The 19,445-nt window shown below is 47.1% G+C and overlaps 1 protein-coding gene across 1 annotated transcript in view; it reads right to left on the bottom strand.

Moving 5' to 3' along the window:
* The window catches only part of NXN (nucleoredoxin), a 46,752-nt gene that overhangs the window by 26,196 nt on the left and 1,111 nt on the right, over positions 1-19,445 (bottom strand). The gene's annotated exons all lie outside the window — the stretch shown is intronic.

Below are 19,445 nucleotides of genomic sequence, written 5' to 3'. Positions count from 1 at the left end.
ATCAATGTTATAGCCCTTCTCAGGAAAACTCTGCCTGACCTGGACTTTCTCAGTATCCTTTTATCTGGGAGTGTTTTGGCTAAAGCTTTGCCGAGGAAAGCCATGTGAGCAAGCCAGTTAAAAACCTGGTGCTTTCATGTTTATACAGCCAGCTAAGCAGCACACTACAAAGGCTTTTATTTCAAGTCTCTCCTGACAAGCCAGCATGGATAAATTACATAATCTCCCAGGAATTATGATGCACAGGAGGAAAAAAACCCTCCAATTCCCTAGGTAAGAACTAAGGGCTCAGAAACTGAGAACTGAAGGAAAAAGTCTGTACAAAAATCATCTCAAGATTAGAAGGCAACTTTTTTGTACTCAAAGAGACAGCAAAACCATCTGTAGATGCAGACAAACTCATTCCCCACGGCTACCAAGAACTCAACAGATCCACAGCTGAACACAGAAATATCTCAAAGGTCTCTCTTCTCCCAAATATCTTTATTTCCAGAAAAACCAATCTGAAACAATCCCCTGTGCTTGACAAGCAGTGCAAGTGGCTACAAGCATGAGAAGAGATGAGCTTCCCAGTCTGACAATGAATCACAGAACAGAATCATGGAATACCCTGATTCTGGAAGGGACCCACCAGCACCATCAAAGCTGCTGTCAATGGGGTGCATCCAAGTACAGCCTGAGTCCCCAGGTTGAACCAGGCTCCACACACTGGCTGTGTACTGAGCTGTGTTGGTTTTACATGCTGTGTGTGCAAGAGCCAGGAAAAATCCATCTTCAGTGTCATAACAAACCCTAAGGTAAACACAAAGGCAAAGCCATGCATGTTATTCAGTTAAACAGGCACATAATAAAGGAGAAGGCAGCCCTGGCCACGAGTTTGCTCCTGATTTTTGTTGTTTCTCAGTGAGCACACACAAAAATGGGCAGATGCTCCCTTCTCCAAGAACAAACCTGCTGCTCCTAATAAAAACCAAGAGTTTTGCAGAAGAAACCTGCACTTCACAGCCTGTGCACTGCTCTCCCCCACCAGGGAGTGAGAAAGGAGCACACCTTGGTCCCCTTGCAGACACAATGGCCCAGAGGCTGGCAGCTGGGATAAACCCCCAAACCCAGGGAATTCCCAAACTCTGACAAACCAAACCAGAGCCAGCAGGTCTGTAAGGCTGCAACCCCACAGAGGAGTTCTGTCTTCAAGTTATGAAGTTGATGGTGTTTGCTTTGCACATTATAAACTACACATGTCATTTTTAAGGTGGTGGACAAAAGAAGGAGTGTCTGAGGGTCCAGGTGCCCAGTCAGGCCAGGAAGCAAAGACAGAGGAAGAGTCCACCTACACATAACCTTCTACAGTTGGATTGGGTCTTCTGTGCTTTCTCCAGAAGTCTGAGCAGCTCCTCCCTGCACTGGGCAGAGCTGGAGCCTGGCACATTAAATTCCGGGCACAGAGCTGGCGGCACTTTGGATTACTGACAACTTCAAAAGGACCAGAAAAGCCCTTCCCGGGTAAATAAGCTCTTGCTGCTCAGTTTGCTGAAGGGCATCAGGACAGCCTGAGCCAGCAGCTTTGCTGAACATTTCCAGACAGCCTGGAAACAGTCTGGCAGCCTGGCACCCAGCCTGCTCCTCCTTCTCCGTGCCAACAGGGACACGCGGATACGCAGGACCCGCCTCGGTACGGCAGCTCCGAGGGGAAGGGATGAGCAACTTCTACAGGACAGATTCTTCCACAGATTGTACAAAATTAATGATTTTTCAACTCTGTGCTAGCTTAGGAGAGATTTAAAGCTCCAAAGTTAGCCTGCTTGTAAAAAAATAATAAATAAATAAGCATGAGTCCCAGATTCTGTTCTGAATCTCAGGGAGTCAGCAGGTGGCAGATGGTCTAAGCCAGAACAAGGTTATTTCAGATCTGCAAGCTGAAATATCTCCCTCCATCCCCCCTGCAGATCTACAGGAGGGCCACAGGGAAGATTTAGCACCTGCAGCTTCGGGTTGTTGTGGTTACCTTTTAGCTCATTCAAAAGAATATTACAATGAGTTCCCCAAGGGAGTCCATAAACAGCAAAGGATTCTGCTCTAATCCCCTATCTACTCCTTTCTGGATAATATGGCATTTGGACAAGCACTGCCAAAACAAAGATTTATGACAAAGCTGAGAGTTTGCATGGCCAACACATGCTCTGAAAACTCAGGATTCCAAGGAATAAATAAAGCCTCTCCTAGGATATACACAGCTCTTCAGTATGGAAGATTCACACAGATACAAACTTCTTTCCAGGATTTCTGCTTCCCTCTCCCATACCAGGCAAAGGACAAGTTTATACTGATTTTCCCCAACACCAAAATCAACTGTTCCCACTGGGTGTTCTTGCTGAAACCACCACCACACAGTCACTTCCCATTTCTTTATTAATACTTTATAACATCTATCAGCTTATTACCTATCCAGCCAGCTTCAAACTTCTTTTTCTGACAGTGACCAACATCAAAGGGAAAAGAACTAAGGAAACTGCAGACTACAGGAACTATAAAAAGTACAGCTGATGAATGCTACAGTTTTACTGATTCACTGGAGACACCAGGGAGCTGTGTGTTCTTAGAAGTTCCTCAGCGAATGGCGTATTAAAAAAACCCCAAAAAACAAAAAACCAAATAACAGAAGCTTTGCAGAGAAGTCAGTGCTACTGCAACTAGATTTTGTATGTAAATGCTGAAAAGCACCTGGACAACAGAGCCAGTGTAACACAAATGTGTGGCTGTGAGGGGCTGACCAAAGCAGAACCAGTGGAGGCAGAAAATTCAGCACCAAATGCAAACAAATATATTTTGCCCACCTGAAAACTCAAGGCAGTGAAGACACATCCACTCCCAGAGGGACAAGGCAGGATTGTTTCCTGCTCCACACTCCCCAGGTGTGATTTTAAATTACTCACTGCTGGGGCTGTCACACACCTCCCTTGGGTGCCTGCACAAAGGCACAAATGAACAGCCAGGCACAGCAGCAGGGTCTGGGAGGTGCAAAATAAAAAAAGGAAAATGCAGTCATTTTTGACAAAGGGAAAGTGCTGCATCCCTGCTGAATCTCTGTGGTTGCCTACACACCCTTTGGATCCTGGCTACTTGCAAGCAAAACATAAAACCAAGGATATTTGTTCAAAACCCACAGGCGGACACTGTGATTCTATTGAAGAAAAAAATACAACTGGCATTCATTCTAAAAACTTCCCACCACTGGGACTGGGATTCAAAACCAGCACAGGGCAGCCAGGCCAAAACACACTGAGAGCAGACGCCTGCAAAAGATTCCAAGGGAAATTAGTTACGTGGGTTTTAACAAAAATAAAATTAAATCCAATGTTTACAAAGGGAAAAAAAAAAAAAAAGGCAGCTTCCCTAGGAGACAGTGCTGCAAACACCCTTTGCAGATAAGTCAAGACCTGTCTGAGGCTTCCTTGGGTTCCTGTGCCAGTGTGTGCAGACAGGGAAAAGGCAAAGCCAAATGCTGAGCAGGCAGCAGCTGCCTCCTCCCATCCTCGGGGCTGGCACTGGCTCTGAGGGGCAGTGAAGGGAAAACTCTCCATCCATCCATCCATCCATCCATCCATCCATCCATCCATCCATCCATCCATCCATCCATCCATCCATCCATCCATCCATCCCTCCATCCCTCCATCCTCTTCCATCAGGGAGCTGTGGCCAGGGGAGGACGAGCTCCTGGGCTTGCACTGCTCTGCTTCTCCCTTCTCATCTCTCTCCAGGAAGAGACGTGGTGGGCTAAAGCTGGACAAGGATTTACAGAAAGCCCCAGCTTCCCTCCTTGTGTGCTACAGCCAGCCCGATTCTGTAAACTTTTCTTTTTCCCTTAAGTAATTTTTCTGCAGCTGAGTCACACGCAGCGCCTGCCAGGAATTTTTATAATTACTGAATTAGAGCAAGGTTTTGCCTGTGCACGCCTGACAACATCTGCTGATGGAAGGGAGCTCTGCTCAAACCCTTGCAGAGCCCTGGAGGAGCAGGGCTGAGCGCTGCCCTTCCTCCCAACACCACCTCTCATGGGGCTCTTCTTGCTGCTCCTCCTGCAGAAAGCTTTGCAGAGAGTTTTGGGGGGAAGGAAATAAGCTGGGACAAAGTCCAAAGGGTGCTGAAGCAGAATGCTGGCTGCCTCTTGGCTCTCCAAGCCCCTTGCTGGAGCATCCCTGAGGCAGCACCCACAGTTATGTGCCTCTCTCTCCATCAGCTGCATAGCTGCAAAGCCAGCGTGCGTCACGTCTTCCTTGGACACAGACAACGGTGTCGAGTTCCACAAAACCACAGGAGAAAATAACTCCCTCCACCTCCCCCTTCAATGGACACAGGAGTTATTCTGCAAGCCAACACACAACACTGGTCTCCAGACTAAAGATCAAACACAAGCCACGTTCAGAGATAAGCCAAAAGCAGACATCTGGCATTAGCAGCCTAAACTACACACTTCCTGGATGATCCAGAAACCTCCCACTTTATGCTGCAGGTCAGAAATGCAAAGGAATTACCATGTTCAGCCTCCTCCTTGTTCCTGTGCCCTCCTGGTTCACCCAGTGCTGTCATTTATCCCGTGCTGCACCCAAAGGGCTGCATCAAGAACACAGCACAGCTGCCAAGCCCTGAGGAGCAGGGATGTGCTGGAAATGTGCTGTCTCTGCAGCTTTAATCCAGCCCACTTGCAGGGGTCTCTACAGCATGGCCACAGACCGTGTGTGCACACAGCCCTGACGCAGCCAGAACCAAGAATAGATGCTCAACTAGAGGGGAATTACTCAGCTCTGGGCTTCAGCTGGTTGTGCATGCACAGCACTCAGCTCTCTTCACTTCACACTTTTCATGTGCTGCTCCAAGGCAAAAATGAAGGCGTCTTGCCACTGCAGACTGGGATTCTTCTCAAAGGGTTCTGAATTTATTTTCAAAAAATCCTAGAGAACTACGTTCACAACACCTCGGGTTTACAGACGAAGGAAAGAGTTACAGAGAAGCTCTGGGCACCCAGTTCCAGAATCAGCCTCCAGCTCCCTTTTAAAAAATAAATAGCACGGAGAGGCATTTTAAATGTTTGACGTACAACTTCCCATGAGATCATCTGCAGCAGGAGCACTCGGCACTTCTGCAGCTCAACCCTCACCCTGGGGACCTGGGAAATCAAGTCCCTCCTTGTGCATGAAAAGCAATTTACCCAGCACCATCCCCGAGCCCTGCAGCAGCAGCAGCAGAGCAGGAATTCCCATCTCCTTAAGCAGCACTTTGTCCTCTCTTTTTCCATCACTTGCCTCACTCCCTTGCCTCCAAGCCTGTGAAGGGCTGAGGTTCTACACAAGGAACCCCATCCTTCCCTGGGCTGCCTCAGCTGCCCTCCAGCAGCAGCAAGGGCAGGAGTGCCATGGAAAAATCCCATATGTGATCCCATAATTAGAAATGGCATTGTAATGTATACAGGGGGATGAATTAAGGTTGCAGAGGAATACGGTAAATTGGATGCACATTTCTTGTTCCATTTTACTGCTTTTTTTTTTTTTTTTTTTTTGCCCTCTCCCTTATTGGGCTTTGGCTGCACTTCAGATTAAGCTCCTAATAAGGGCTGGAATTGGATGAGATTTTTTTTTTCAGCCCATCAGATTGCAGCCTTCCAAGCCATTGAAATGAGATTCAAGCTGAACTTGAATTTTCAATAGTTTGGCCTAAAGGGGAGGGTGTTAACAACAGACCTGCCAACACCTTCTCCATACAAAATGTCTGAAAACATGTCTACACATCAAATGCTGCTCGGGCTCTGCTAGACAAAAGCCACAAAGCCAACATCTCAAACCCACTGCTGACTTGCCCAGCTGGTTCTCCTGCCAGTGAAGCTCATACATTTTATTTTCTCTGAAAATCCACAGAACCTCTGTATTCTCTCGAGGAAAAGGGGTTTTCCCCCTGCAACACAAATGCTGTAGTTTCATTATGATAAATCAGGATTGGGATAAGGAGACATCAGGTAAATCAGGTGGACACACAGGATGCAGATACACACCAGTTCACCCAACACAGTCTACTTAAATTATACAGCCTCAAAATTAAAGATACTCCAATGACATGCACAGGCTTTAATCAAGACCTCTGCCAGTACAGATTTTTAAATGCTGAAATCTATTTTTTGAGGACATGAATGCTTCAGCTTCCATGCCACCAAAATTATTTCCATTTCACATCTCCAGTATGAACATCCATGGCCACTTTGGGCAGAGCAGGGAAGGTGCTCCTCTCCTTTGATGAGAAACAATAAGAGAAAAGGAATGATGGTTTCTTGAGCTGCATCCAAGGGAAAGTATGCCCTGCTGGAGTGCCTGGCAGGGCATCAAGAGCAATGGAAATTTCAGCTTTCAAAGAAATAATACTCAAGAAGGGGGTGGGAATATCGTGTAGGAGCTGAGGTGACACTAATCCCATGGTCTGTTTTACAAACTGTCACTTCTCTCCAATGAAATTAAATCCTCTGCAGAAAAATCCTCTGGCTCCAACGTCTTTTGGTAAGTAGAGCATAAACAGAATGAAGAAGAGCTCATAACTGAGCAGAAAATGGGCTCAGATGGGCTGATTACAGGCAGGAGAGCGGAGGGACAGCAACCTGACCACTGGGATTTTGCATTTTTCTTTGGATGGTCACTGCAGGATGTTTGAACCCCACCTGGCCAACAAGGCTCTTCCAACACAACAGGGGAAGGAGAGCAGGGTGGGAGAAAAGCACAGCAACTCCTGCAAAAAGGTCAGGACTTGATTATCAACTTATTTTCTTTAGAAACATTTAGCTAAGTGTCCTGCAGTGGCTCTTCCCAGGGAAGCTGGAATGAGGCTGCTCATCCCCCCGAGGAGCTGAGCAGGCTCAGCACAGCAGCAGGAGCTGCTCACACCAATATCCATTTCCCTGTCGGGAGCTGCCTTCACCAGCACAAACAAGAAACACTGAAAAATGTGTGAGTGAGCGGCACTTTGAAATCAGAAGGTGTCTGGCAGCTCTGTGTCAGTGTGATGAACCCTCCAGGGCAATTACACACCGGTTCCTGCAGCTTGAAGCTCTGAACAAAGCAAATGCTCTGAGTAATGGTGGAGGGAAAAAACCCCACAAAATGGCATGGAAAGTGTTTGCCCAAGCTCATGTCAGGCATGACTTTTCTATCTCTGTGACACAATGTCCAATCTGCCGAGCTACAGAAGAAGTTTAATTCTTTTTACAGGTTCATGTTCTCAGCATTGCTCTGGTCATGGATCCACAGCACCAACACTGATGCACCTTCAGCTGCTGCAAGGATGATTGGAAGTATTTAACAGCTGAAGGGAAACAGGTACAGTTTGTTTGCCCCTCATTTTTGTGTCACTAAGCAGCTGTAGGTGGACACGGGCAAAGCACTGACTTGTGCAGGAGCAGCTCAGGGCCAGGCATGGTCTCACTGACTGCAGAGGGACAGAGCCAACATCCACACGGATCCTGAGTCTCCTAAATTCACCAAAGCCTCTCCAGGGCCAGCCTGTGCTTTTGCACAAGGCAGGTTTATCCTCAGGGCCAGCAAATACCATGTGAGATGCACACAGTGCAGCAAAGGGAAGGCAAATCTGTAGCTGTGCTAATTGGTGGAGTAATTACAAAGTAAAATACCAAACTAAATACCACAAGTCTGAGAATGAGCAAAGAACCCTTTTCCTTTCTGGGAGCTGACTTTCCCCACCAAGAACCACCTCCATGAGCCCAGACAGATGTTTGAGCAGATGAGCAAAAAATGACAGGTATTTTTCTTTTCAATAGATTTGCATCCAGACAGGATGAAAAGCCCTTTCTCTTGAGCAATTGAGTTCTCCCCACAACAGACAGGAGCTGGCATGTTCTGAACGTTTGGTATTTCAATCCCAATTAATAAAATAGTAATTGCTGCACCTAAGGGGTTCTCAGCTCCCTAAGAGGAAACACTTAATTCATACACAGATTTTCCTAAGCTTTACCACTACATACTTAAGACATGGATTGAGGGATGAATCACAACTTCAAATTCTTCACTACTAAGCCTGGCAATCAACACTGCCACTTTCTGGCAAAGAAACCCTAAAAGCCTTCACCTGTGATGTCATCTGCTAACAGATTTATGTCCTGGGACTCCTTCACTGAGGAGGCAGCTGGGTAACAGGATTTGTTCTGGATAATCCCTGCTCAGGCTCTCAGGAGGGGAGGAAACAGATGAAGATGCACTCAGCCAGAGATGGCAGCCACCACTTTTAGGGAATTTATTACGGCCCAGCCACCTGCCAGGTGTAAATCCCATTTCTAGTTTGAAGGCTGGAGAAGGCAGCACCATGAAGACAGAAGGGAGGTGAGGGAAATCTGCACTTCCCCCTCCAGATCCCAAAGCTGTGTGTCCACAAGGCAGGAGGCACCAAGCCTGGCCTGTCACTGTAGGGGAGAGGTAACACAGCCCTACATAACCAACTGTAGGGTAAGGACCATCTCCTTCAAATGCAATTTTCTGAACAGAGCCCGGCACAACAGACCCTGAGCCACCAGCAGGGCCATTAGCTCTGCCTGGGGTTATTATTTTCATAATTAGAGGGATGGCAGCAGACAGAGGTGGTATTTGGTGGCCTCTTAGCCTAGAGACTTACTGGGGTTTATGCAGATGACTCCACTTTCCCAGCAGCAAAGCCTGCAGCAAATCCTCGTGGGGACAAACATCAAACCAGCATCTGGATGTGGCTCAACACAAGGGCACTGCTCGGTCAGCCAGAGCCAGAAGAGCAACACAAGGAGTTGTGTTGCTCAGAGGGAGTTTAAGCTTTAAAACTGAGTAAACCCTCCAATTCAAATCTGGGCTGTCTGAAGCAAAGTGACTTCTCAGGTGAGGCACCACTCCTTGCTCCAGCCTGGTCCTCATGCCTCCCTCCATCCACCTGCTTCTCCCACACTCCAAAGCATCTCTTCCCAACCTCGGAGGCTCCTCCCAGCCCAACACATCCCCTTCTTTCCACCTGAAGAGCCACTGGTCCCACACAGCCAGCAGGGACATGCCTGCAGGGAAAGGCAGGGACAGCCACCTACTCCTTCTGCTTTACAAGGCAGCAATTAACTGGTTTGAAAACTGCCTCTCTAGGCAAAAACTCATCCTGGGAGCCACCAGGGTGACAAACATCTATTCTGTGCAGCACCTAAGAGATAAACACCAATCGATGCCCTGGATGCTCCTGTCACACACAATAATTAAACCATCAGTCGGGACACAGCGAATTAAAGCAGACAGAGGGGGACAAAGGAATGAAAGAGTTTCACTTGAATCCTCACAACTTAACAAAAGCAAAACCGGGCCAGACCTATTGAGGAAAAAAGCAAAAGATAGAAGAAATATTATTTAACAGTTGCTTTTCCCAGAGAGAAAAGCAAAAAAACTAAGTATGCAGCAAAGCAGGATCAGGCAGGGATGAAGACAGGCACGGAGGGCATTGCTGTGCGCACACAGGACACTCTTTTCTTGACCATCAAGAAAACACTGTAAGAGAGGTGGTTTGCACGTCTCCAAAGACAAGGAGGACGCCAAATCCCTGGAACAGCAGCCCATAGCATTTTCCATTCCTTTAAGAAAGGAAGGGGTGGAAGCTGTGCCATACGTTAGCACTTAAGTAGTCCCTACCCTCAGTTTCCCACCATCTGTACAACTCTCTGAAACTCCCCATCTCATTTAATTTATTGCTGTGTGTCTCCGCCAAAATCAAAGGCCTAAATATCAGCAATCTTGGTGGGAGGCATCCAGCTGCTCCAGCTCATTGTAGGAACAAACCCCATTTGTGCAAAGCTGCATTGAGAAAGCCGAGCAGCAAATCTCCCTAGGAACAACTTCCCATGCTTTCAGATTAGCAGATCAAGCTGCAGGCATTAAGACCTTGCCCCTTCTCTATCTGTGAAATCCAGGGCTTTAGGACACAAAAATGGGATTTTTCTAACCGTGGAACGAAGCGACTTTGGAAGCAGCAGCAGGGGGCAATGGCTGAGGGAAGCAGAGCTCAATCTCGGGGTCATGTCCATGTGAGATGGGGCTTTCCTGGGAGGCTGGAGAGCTGGGACCTGGAAATGCCAGCTGTGGCAGAGACACAGCCCCACTCTGGTCACTCATCCAGCCCCTTCTCACCTCTGCTTCCTTGCCCACGGGGTGAAGCCAGCAGGATTTCCCTAAGCACGCAGCAATTTGCAAATTTCCAAGCAGAGATTACAGGGAAGAGCTCATTCGAAGCAGTCTGTAATGTAACAGCACAGTGACCTCTGTTCTATGGCCACAAAACCAAATCAAAATGGGAGCATCCTAAAAAATCAGCTCGTAGAGTCATCAGCCTCTCAGAAGCAAATAAGCACAGCTCCCTGCCCTCTTAAACACCAGATATCAGCTGATAAAAGAGGAGCAATCCTGCAAGCCAAACAGCCAGGCAGTACTTGCAAGGCAGGATTTGTAGCCTGGTGCTCTTTGATTTGCTCTGAGAGTGACAGAACAGCAGTCAGAAAAACATGAAGGGGAAGAACATTTCTGATGTCCTGGTGACCCATCTGATGCTGAAAATCCCACCAGACCCAGGACTGTGCACAAGGACTGGGGTGCTGCTGCTGCTCAGACCCTGAGCTGCACTGCGAAGGACAGACAGAAGGACAGACAGAAGGACAGTGGGGCTGGGGACACCACAGACCCCAACAGCTCCTGGACTCACTTGGTTCTCAGGGGCTGAAACAGTCACACAAGGGAAGTTTCAACTGCTTGAGAGATCTGACAGCAGATCTGGAAATTGTCATCTCCTTCCCACGCCATCACACAGCTTGGTTCATTTGAAACCTGTTCTATCCTGGCACAGTTCAGCTTGCCTTATTCCTGCACACCACAGCGGCAGCCTAGTGAAGAGTGGACAAACTGGGACCCCAGCGAGGGGGAACTGGATGCTGAACTGCAAACACAAGGGCACAGCCAACAACCAAAACACCCCTCACACACCCCCAGCCCAGCGTGGAACCTTTCAACCAGCAGCGAGCACGAGGGATGCAGCTGAGACCCCTGGCAACACCACTACAATCCCTGTGCTTCTCCTTTATTTCGGGAGAGGCAGGATAATCCTTTTGAACTACCCAAGTGGGGGAGAACCAACATCTGTTCAGATTCAACAGCCTGGCTCTCACTGCTTCAGCTCCAGCTCTTTCCCAGTGCCTGGGGAAGGTCTCTAGCTTTTATTCAAAGGCACTGCCCTCACGCAGGGCCTTTCAGCACAGGCTCGCAGAGCACCTCACAGACATTTAATTAAACCCTACAGCCTGCCCCGGTGAGGAAGGGATTATGAACAGGCCCCCAGCTCAGCAGCACAAGCATCTCTTTCTGTGGGATGGCCGAGGCGTTGGGCTCACTGCAGGGGGGCAGCAGTCCCAGCTCCACCGAGCTGCTAAACACACATCAAACAGCCCAGCGAGCCTGGAGAGCCAGCAGGGCAGAGCAGAGTGACCAGCAGCATCCTCTGATGGGATGGGTAGGGGCCCCTCTCAGAGCCACAGCAACAAATCCGTGTTTTGTCACCCCTCTGCAAATTAAACTACACATTTCTGAAGTATGACATTCCTTGTGACCAATTCATCCACTCAACAGCCCTGGGAGCTTCATAAAATGGAAAACCACCTTTTTTCCTTTCTTTTTTTTCCCCTCATGCTCACCTAAGGAGTGAGACTTTAGCTGGCTGAATTACATCTATTTAAACAAAAGTAAGGTCAGACATCTGCCTTTGCACAGTGTCAGCTGCGAGAAATGAGCTAACATCCAGATGCAGTGGCATGTCAGGATTAGCCCAGGCTGGGGCAGGAATGCTTCCATGTATGGAAAAATATTGGAGCAGTGAAACCATAAGCTTGGAGCTGAGTGAAGTGAGAGGCCCTGTCAATGAAATTGCAGGCTCAGGTTTAGAGGATTTAGCAGCTCAGATCCGCCATAAGATCCTCAGTGTGTATTACAATAAATTTCACACTTTTTCCAAAAGGGACTCCTCCAGCAATGCTCAGAGGCACGAGGGTGAGATCCTGCACCCTTCTGCTCATTCTGGAAGCCAGGCTGGAACTGCTGGGTACCATTAATGCCCCCCACACCAGGCACAGGCTCGGCTGCTGATGGAGATGTTTTGGCTGCTGCTCGCTCATCCCTGGGGCTGCTGCCCTCTGCCCAGCAGGATTCATCAAAGCCAGCTCAGATGAAGCAGTGGCAATTCAAAAGCAAATGCTGAGCTGGATCAGCTTGGCTGGGGAAGCAGTGCCCACTTCAGCCACTGTCATGGCAAGGGCAGTGACTGCCAGGGCACGGGGAGAGAGCCAGGGCAGTGTCCCAGCCAGCCTGACACAAATCAAAGGGGCTCGTTTGTCAGCATCCTGAGCTAACACTGATGAAGTCATAGCTATGACTTCAGCTCTCCAGTGGGAATCTCCTGGGAACAAGGGAGAACTACAATTTCTCTCTCCGGCTCGCTCACGCAGTTGCAATTTGTTTCAGTCGCCTTGTTCTCTCTTCTGCAAACATTACTTAATTCTCACCCAGATTTTTAAATCCTTGCCCTGAAATGTAAAAGAATGTTTCCTTCTCAGCTGTCAAAGCCCAGCCTTGCTGAGCTCCCTCCTGGTGGGCTCTGTCTCCTTGTGCCAGCTGCCACCCATTCCCTGGGGTCTCAGCCCACAGCTGAGGAGCCACCAGCTATTTTTTAAACCTCAAATGTATAACTAAAATCTGGTTACTCTTGCCAAATTCATTTTAAATAGGGACTTTTGCACCTTTTCTCCATTAAAATATTTTAAAGTCAGGCTGGATTAAGCCAGAGTTGCTAAGACAGACAAAATATCGCAGGAGGACCCTGGAGCTTCCCTCCTTGGTTGGGCAGGACAGATTCCAATGCTGCAAAAACCACGCAGCAATGAATGTCTCACACCACCCTGCTGCTGCAGGGTGATGCACCAGGAACTGTCCCAGGGTATCCCTGCTGCCTTCCTCATCACAAGCTGTGCTGAGGGTTTGCTCCCCTCCCGTGCACCATTCCTGCTGCCACAGCTGCAGCAGCACCCACCACCAGGATTGCATCCTTTAGGAACCAGATTCTCTGTGGTGTGTGGGCTCTCCCCACACTGCCCTGTGCCTTGTTGAGGGCTCCCATCCCTTTGTTTCCAGGCCACAGGGGCTTGCTGAGCCCCAGCATGGGTTTGGTCAGATTGCAGATGCTCAGCTACTGCCCTGATGGAACCGAGCAGTCAGCCACTCACTCACACCAAATAAAGACTGCAAATTCTTTACATATTAATTGTTGGTTGCAATTGTTCTCAGTGCTGACAGACAGACAGACGTGAGAATATGCAGAAAACATTCCTGCCTCTTTTTAGTTCCACCCTTCCATTAGTTGTGTGTACTCCATGCCAAATCAATAAGAGACTGCATTTTCCCTGGAAAACCGAGATGATGAAAACGTGATCAGCTATGAGACAAGGCACACATGTTGTAATCTGAAATACTCAAATCATTCACTTTCCCATGAGAGAATTTAACAGGTCTATCTGCTTACTTGTCAACTCATCCCACTCCCAGCTTCTCCATTGACCCTGTCTTTAATTTACAACCTACAGATTTAACTCTGATTGTGGTTTTATGCCTACAGAGCATCAGCTGAGAAGCAGCAGAGGAAGCTGCTCTGCAGAGGGACATCAAGGCAGTGCTGGAGAAAGCCCCCTCCCCAGAACACCCCCAGTCCCCCCTCTGGGCTCCCACCTCAAGAACAGAGAGGAATTAACGTGCCCAAATCCCAGGCTGGAGTCAATCCAAGCTCCCTCCCCAGGCTGGCAGCACTCCCTCCTTTCCCAGCCGTTATTATCTGGAGATGGCACAAAGTGATCTGCCTACAAAAACATTTCAAACCTATCGTGCATTACACTGTGATGTGCCATGGAAGCAGTTTAGAGAGCACATGCAGCTATAAAGTTGTGATTATTCAGTATTCAACCCAGCCTGAAAGCTCAGGAGTCAGCTTGTAGCTGCTGAAAGCGGGGGGCCTGAAATTATCCGTGAATAGTTCAAAGCCGCAGTTAATTCAACATCTCCACTTTCAAAAGCATAAAAATCACAGATTCCTGGAGCGTGTAAGCTTTTCAAAAATTACAAACTACTAACTGTCAAATCAAAGCAGCAAATAGAAATCCACATGGCTGATAAGACAAATAGTTGCATTTTAAAGAGTAATTAAATATCACTTTGGAATATTTTGCTTGGAACTTGTTTCCCTGATAAAAACAATGGGGAGGGGAAGGAGGAGGAAGCAATCCACGCACACCAATAAGCTTCTCATCAAACAAATGCTCAGGCAAGCACTGCTCAAATTTGTTTTGCTGAATTCAAGAGTTCAGCCTGCTGTACAACAGCCTCCCATGCCCTCTTGGTTTCCCTAGATCCTGACATTTCACATCAAACTCCACAATAAGGAGGAGGCAATCCCTATGTTGAATCTGGATTGTTGGGGAGGAGGGTCGGGACAAGAATCCCCATGGTGTGGTCACTAAAAACTGCAATATTTTCTGATTTGACTTAGATTAAAACCATGCCCCAACTTCCATGCTGGGAGCACGGCTGAAAAAAACAGGAATGCAAAACAGAGAGCTCTACCCAAATGCAATTCAGAAGTGAAACCTTACCCCAGTCCCACACACTCACCCCACCAAGTTCTGCTTTGAAACACTAAAAGTTTGTCCATGAGAAAGGATCAAAAAACTCCAAACCACCCTGGACTCTTCCAAAACCTGAACCTGCCAGCAATGAACTCATCAAGAATTTCACCCAAACTTTCTAGTACTAAGCAATATTTGTGGGCAACAATACAAAAGGATTGAGTAGTGAACAAGGAGGCAGCTACTGCATTTCAAACTAAAATGCTATTGAACCACTTGATGGTGTAAATTTCATACTAAAATGTATTTGAACCACACCATGCAAAGGCCAGGCAAACCTGATGTCAGATTTTGGGATGGGATGTGTATAGAGCCCTGTTCAAGAACCAACCCTGTGATCAGCAAACTGCTTGTCCCCACCCTGGAGCCAGGAGGATTTGATAATGGAAAGATGCCCGAGACTTTCAGAGCAGGTCCTAAAACGTGGGCAATTACGCACTGAAGGATGTAATAAACACCACAGCAGACTACACGTCAGCAAGACTTTTAAAATACTGATTCTCCCCCAGGGAAAGTGCTCAGGCAGGCAGCAGTTTGGATATGGGGGGAAATCCAACCTCCATGGACGTCAGTGGTGTTTCTGCAACTCTTGCAGGACCAGGAGCAGGACACAGCCCCCAGACTTGCAGCCTCCTGACGCTGATGGGGATTTCACACAAGGATTAGGGTCTTGGAATGAGAGAGGACTGCTAATTGCATGGAGGGTGACTGCAAAGCTGTGCAAAACACACAGAGAAATAATTTGGAAAAAAGGCATCAACAAAAACAAGAAGTCGTCAAAATGTTTTGGCTTCGATGTCATCTGCACAATGTGGAAATAGTGAATAATTGGAGTTCACTGTTGAACGTCTCCAAAATCGCAGGGAAAACGCTCCATTGTTCTGCACTTTCTTTTGTAAAGCTGTTACGTGTTCAGCCTCTAAAGAATGCATTTTTGGAGAAGAACTATGCACTGATTACTTTACAAAGTAAAGTTCCTTTGCTCGGTCCTGCAACCTGAGAGTAACGAATGAAATTGTCAAGAGTGCGTTTTTAAAGGAACGTTTTCATTTCAACATCTGGATTAAGATGCCACAATGAAAAACAGCACACAGGCTTCCCTCTGCTCCCTTCATACATCTCCCATTCTTACATTTCAGAACCAGGGAAGTTTCAAAGCAAACAAAGAATCAGTTGGTGCTGTTAATGCCTCGCTTCTTACTCAATAGCCTGATGTCATGAAAAGACCATATTTTTCAAATCTACAGCTCCGTGAGCCAAAGAGTTCATATACATTCCCACCCCAGAAATACAGAGTCAGGAATACAGCTGAAAGTGATTACTTAGATATTTTTATATGATGAAATTCAAAAGCTGCTTCAAGTGATTTACAAAATCTTCTGTAAGACAAATCCCACATCTGTGCTGACCACTTGCCTCCCAGATCTCAGCAGATGGCAATTTCAAACAGAAAAGTTCTGAGTCCCTGAAAATCAGGGTGTACCTTAAACTGTAATCAAGGGTTTGAAGACTTTTCCTCCACAAAAAAAAAATAAAATTGTGGACAGTCTAATTTAATGAAATTTCTATCTTCTCCCCCACCATTTCTTGTACAAAGTCTACACACAAAATTAGTACCTGGCGTCTTATTAGGAGAGGCTCCCATGGCAGATGATCTTTTCAGATAAAGGGAAAACACTCGTCCCAACCAAAGGAAATTTACCAGCGTCAGCAAAGGGAGATCCTCAAATTGTTTTCAGATACTTGACTGAATAATCACAGAAAAACAATCAACATGTTTTGCATTTGTTTAAATCCAGAACAGAAGCATCTCAGCCTTCCCAAGAAGAATCTGTACAACACTCAACCAGATGCATAAATACAGCAGAAAAACACAGAACACGAGGGAGGCAAAGCACAGCCCCAAGAGCCACTGTGGCGCTGCGGGGATGCACCAAGGAAATGTCTGGAGAAATTTCAAGATGAAAAAGAATGAGGAAGACCACGGGGCCAAGAAACTAACAAGTAAAAACAAAAGCAAAGGCAAATAAACAACAGCAAAAGATAAATTTTTCGCTGTGGAGCTTTTTCTCCTCCAGCACTCTCCTTTCTCCCACTCCTATGTGAAACCATGGGAGAGGATCTACTCAATGGGGAACGTGGACGGTTCAGCATTTTTTAGCAGAGATGACCAAGATGTCCCACAGCAACACAGCACTCCTCCAACATCCTGTGTGCCACAAGGCCTTGAAAAGCACCCAAATTCACCCTGAGCGAATTCACTCTGCAGCAGGGACGGCGTGGAGCTCACCAGGACAAGTCTGGGATCCTTCCTTCCTCCAGAGACACCTCCCTGTGGGTGCTGGGGGACACCAGGGCATGCAGGCAGATGGGGGCTGTTTACACTGCTGAGGCTCTCAGCAGCAGTCAGGACACTGAAGCTGTCATTAAACCAGCCCTCCAGAACTGGAGCAGATGTCCACGCAAACAGACAACAACGGGGTGATGTTAAACCAAAACCACAACCAAAACGAAGACACAGAGCAACGTCTTCTCCCTGCTCTGCTCAGCCAGGCCAGGCATTATCAGAGACAAATCAATCACCAAAATCTACCTGTGGATGCCCAAATCCAGGCCTGAACAGATTAACTGAGGGATGTGCACCACGAGCTAAAGGCCTCCAATCTCATTTGGCTCATTCTGGTTTTGTCCTTGAAAAAAACCCACCCAATAATAGGTCTGGCTGCGGCTCAGACAGAGGCATAATGCCATCCTCCTCATTAATCAAAGGCTCTCCCCGTGGCCAGATGTTTGCTGACTTGTACTGCTTTCTTTTATTACTGGTTTGGAGGCAAAAATTGCTGTGTGCTGAAGTTACTCCAATTGAGCTGGTCGTCCCTGGTAACTGCACCCCGGCATTATTGAGTTACTGAGGAATTCAGCAAAGAGTGGCTGTTTGCTTTGACAATTCCATCTGCTTTCCCCAATAACCATCAGAGTAAGATGCTAATTTACTTTTAGGACTGTGGGAATTGTACTGCAAAGCCAGAAAGGAGCTTGGGTTTTAAGATCTATCAACGTTTGGTGCCCAGGGTTTGGAAGAAGGGGAGATGTAGAAAAATGCAGAGTACGCCAGAGAAGGACAATGATAGTTAGACCTTAAAAGTAATATTTTTTACTAACACTGAGCAAAAAAAGTGATGATTTTCTATAGGATAGGAAGCCATCATCTCTCCACAAAGCTTTCATGGCCTCAGTAAATAAAGTAATGAACCCACAATGGGAAGAGTTGGCTTGAAAGGACTTCTGTAGGACTCTGAGCCTGACCATCACCCACACTCAACCCTGCTGGGCAGAGCTTCACCCAAACAAACCCTGAAAGCTGCAAGGATGGGGAGCTGAGAGCTCAGGGACAGAGCTCTCACTGTTCCCATCCCTCTTGCTGTCTCTACCCTGTATCTACAATATCCCTTTCTTCCCATAAATCTATATAATTCGCTGGGGTTTAGGAGTATCCCTTAGTGCAAAGGAACCATAACTCAAAAGCACTGCCTACATTCCTCTAATGCTTTTGTTTTAAAACAAATTAAGCCCGTGAGGTACTGAACATATGCTCGACATCCCCAGCTCTCTGCTGGCATGTTTTTGAAAAATACAAAGTTTGTGCTTTTCTGGGGAGTCAGGTCATTAACCCGACTATTTAAAAAATCAGCCTATTATGCAAGGAAACTTCTAACTGCCTGAGCTACAGGTTATAAATCTCCTGTTTAGAAATCTGATATCCTGACATAATTGCCCTTACAACTTACAAATAGGTTCTCTGTTATCCGTAGATTAAGCTTCCTCCAAAGCCACATCACATCTGCTTAGTTTTGAAAATATACAGCACGAGCTTCAATTACTTTACACTCCACACAAAAATAATCCTGAATTTAACTCAGGGCTTCTTGGAATAAGAGTTTAAGACCCCATAATCTTTTTATTTCATGTTTTCTTGCAATCTAATAGATGGAAGCATTGGCCAGCATGTAAAATTAATGCCACCTTCCACTTCTGTGATTTCCCAACCATTTAACTACATTGCAGTGGAATTTTTAAAGCAAATACGGCAAGCAGAAGTCCCACCATCTAAATAATCTGAAATGTTCTGTAGGGAAATGGTCAGCTACTAATTGGAACCACAGTGTTTTCACATCCCTGTAGGAAGAGGGTTTGGTTTAAAAGAAACCTGAGTTAAACTGCAGTTTCTCTGAAGGTTGCAGCTCCTCTGATTAATGGAACTGCTCAGATCCCGAGCACTTGGGTGAGCTCCCAGTTAGAAGTGCCTGGACTTCAAAGGGCCAAACTGGGGGCCTTGGGCAGCACTATCATCCAGGTGCACGGCATTAAATCCATGAGAGTTTTCGCAGAAGTGGGGGCTCAGTGGCAAAAAAAGGCAGCAAATGAGGGGGAAAAGAGGCAAATCCATGTTTCAAAGCTACATCTCTTCTCAGCAGCAGGGACATCACACGGCGCTGCCAGACAACAGCCAATTATTCCTTAAACAATTCCTTTCCCTAAGGAACAGAGCAGAGAGACCCATCCTGGAAGATGTCATTCCTCTCATCCCTTCCATCCCAGCCTCTCAGTGTCCGGATACAGGGGATGCCTGAGAGGGCTCAGCCACCCTGCAGGTACCAGCGTTATCCCAATCCCAGCCAAGGCTCAGCCAGGC

This window comes from Melospiza georgiana, chromosome 19 (assembly GCF_028018845.1).
Source record: "Melospiza georgiana isolate bMelGeo1 chromosome 19, bMelGeo1.pri, whole genome shotgun sequence".
In the NCBI taxonomy this organism is placed as follows: domain Eukaryota; kingdom Metazoa; phylum Chordata; class Aves; order Passeriformes; family Passerellidae; genus Melospiza; species Melospiza georgiana.
Note: the sequence above shows the minus strand (reverse complement) of the source record. Positions and strands in the feature narration are given on the sequence as shown.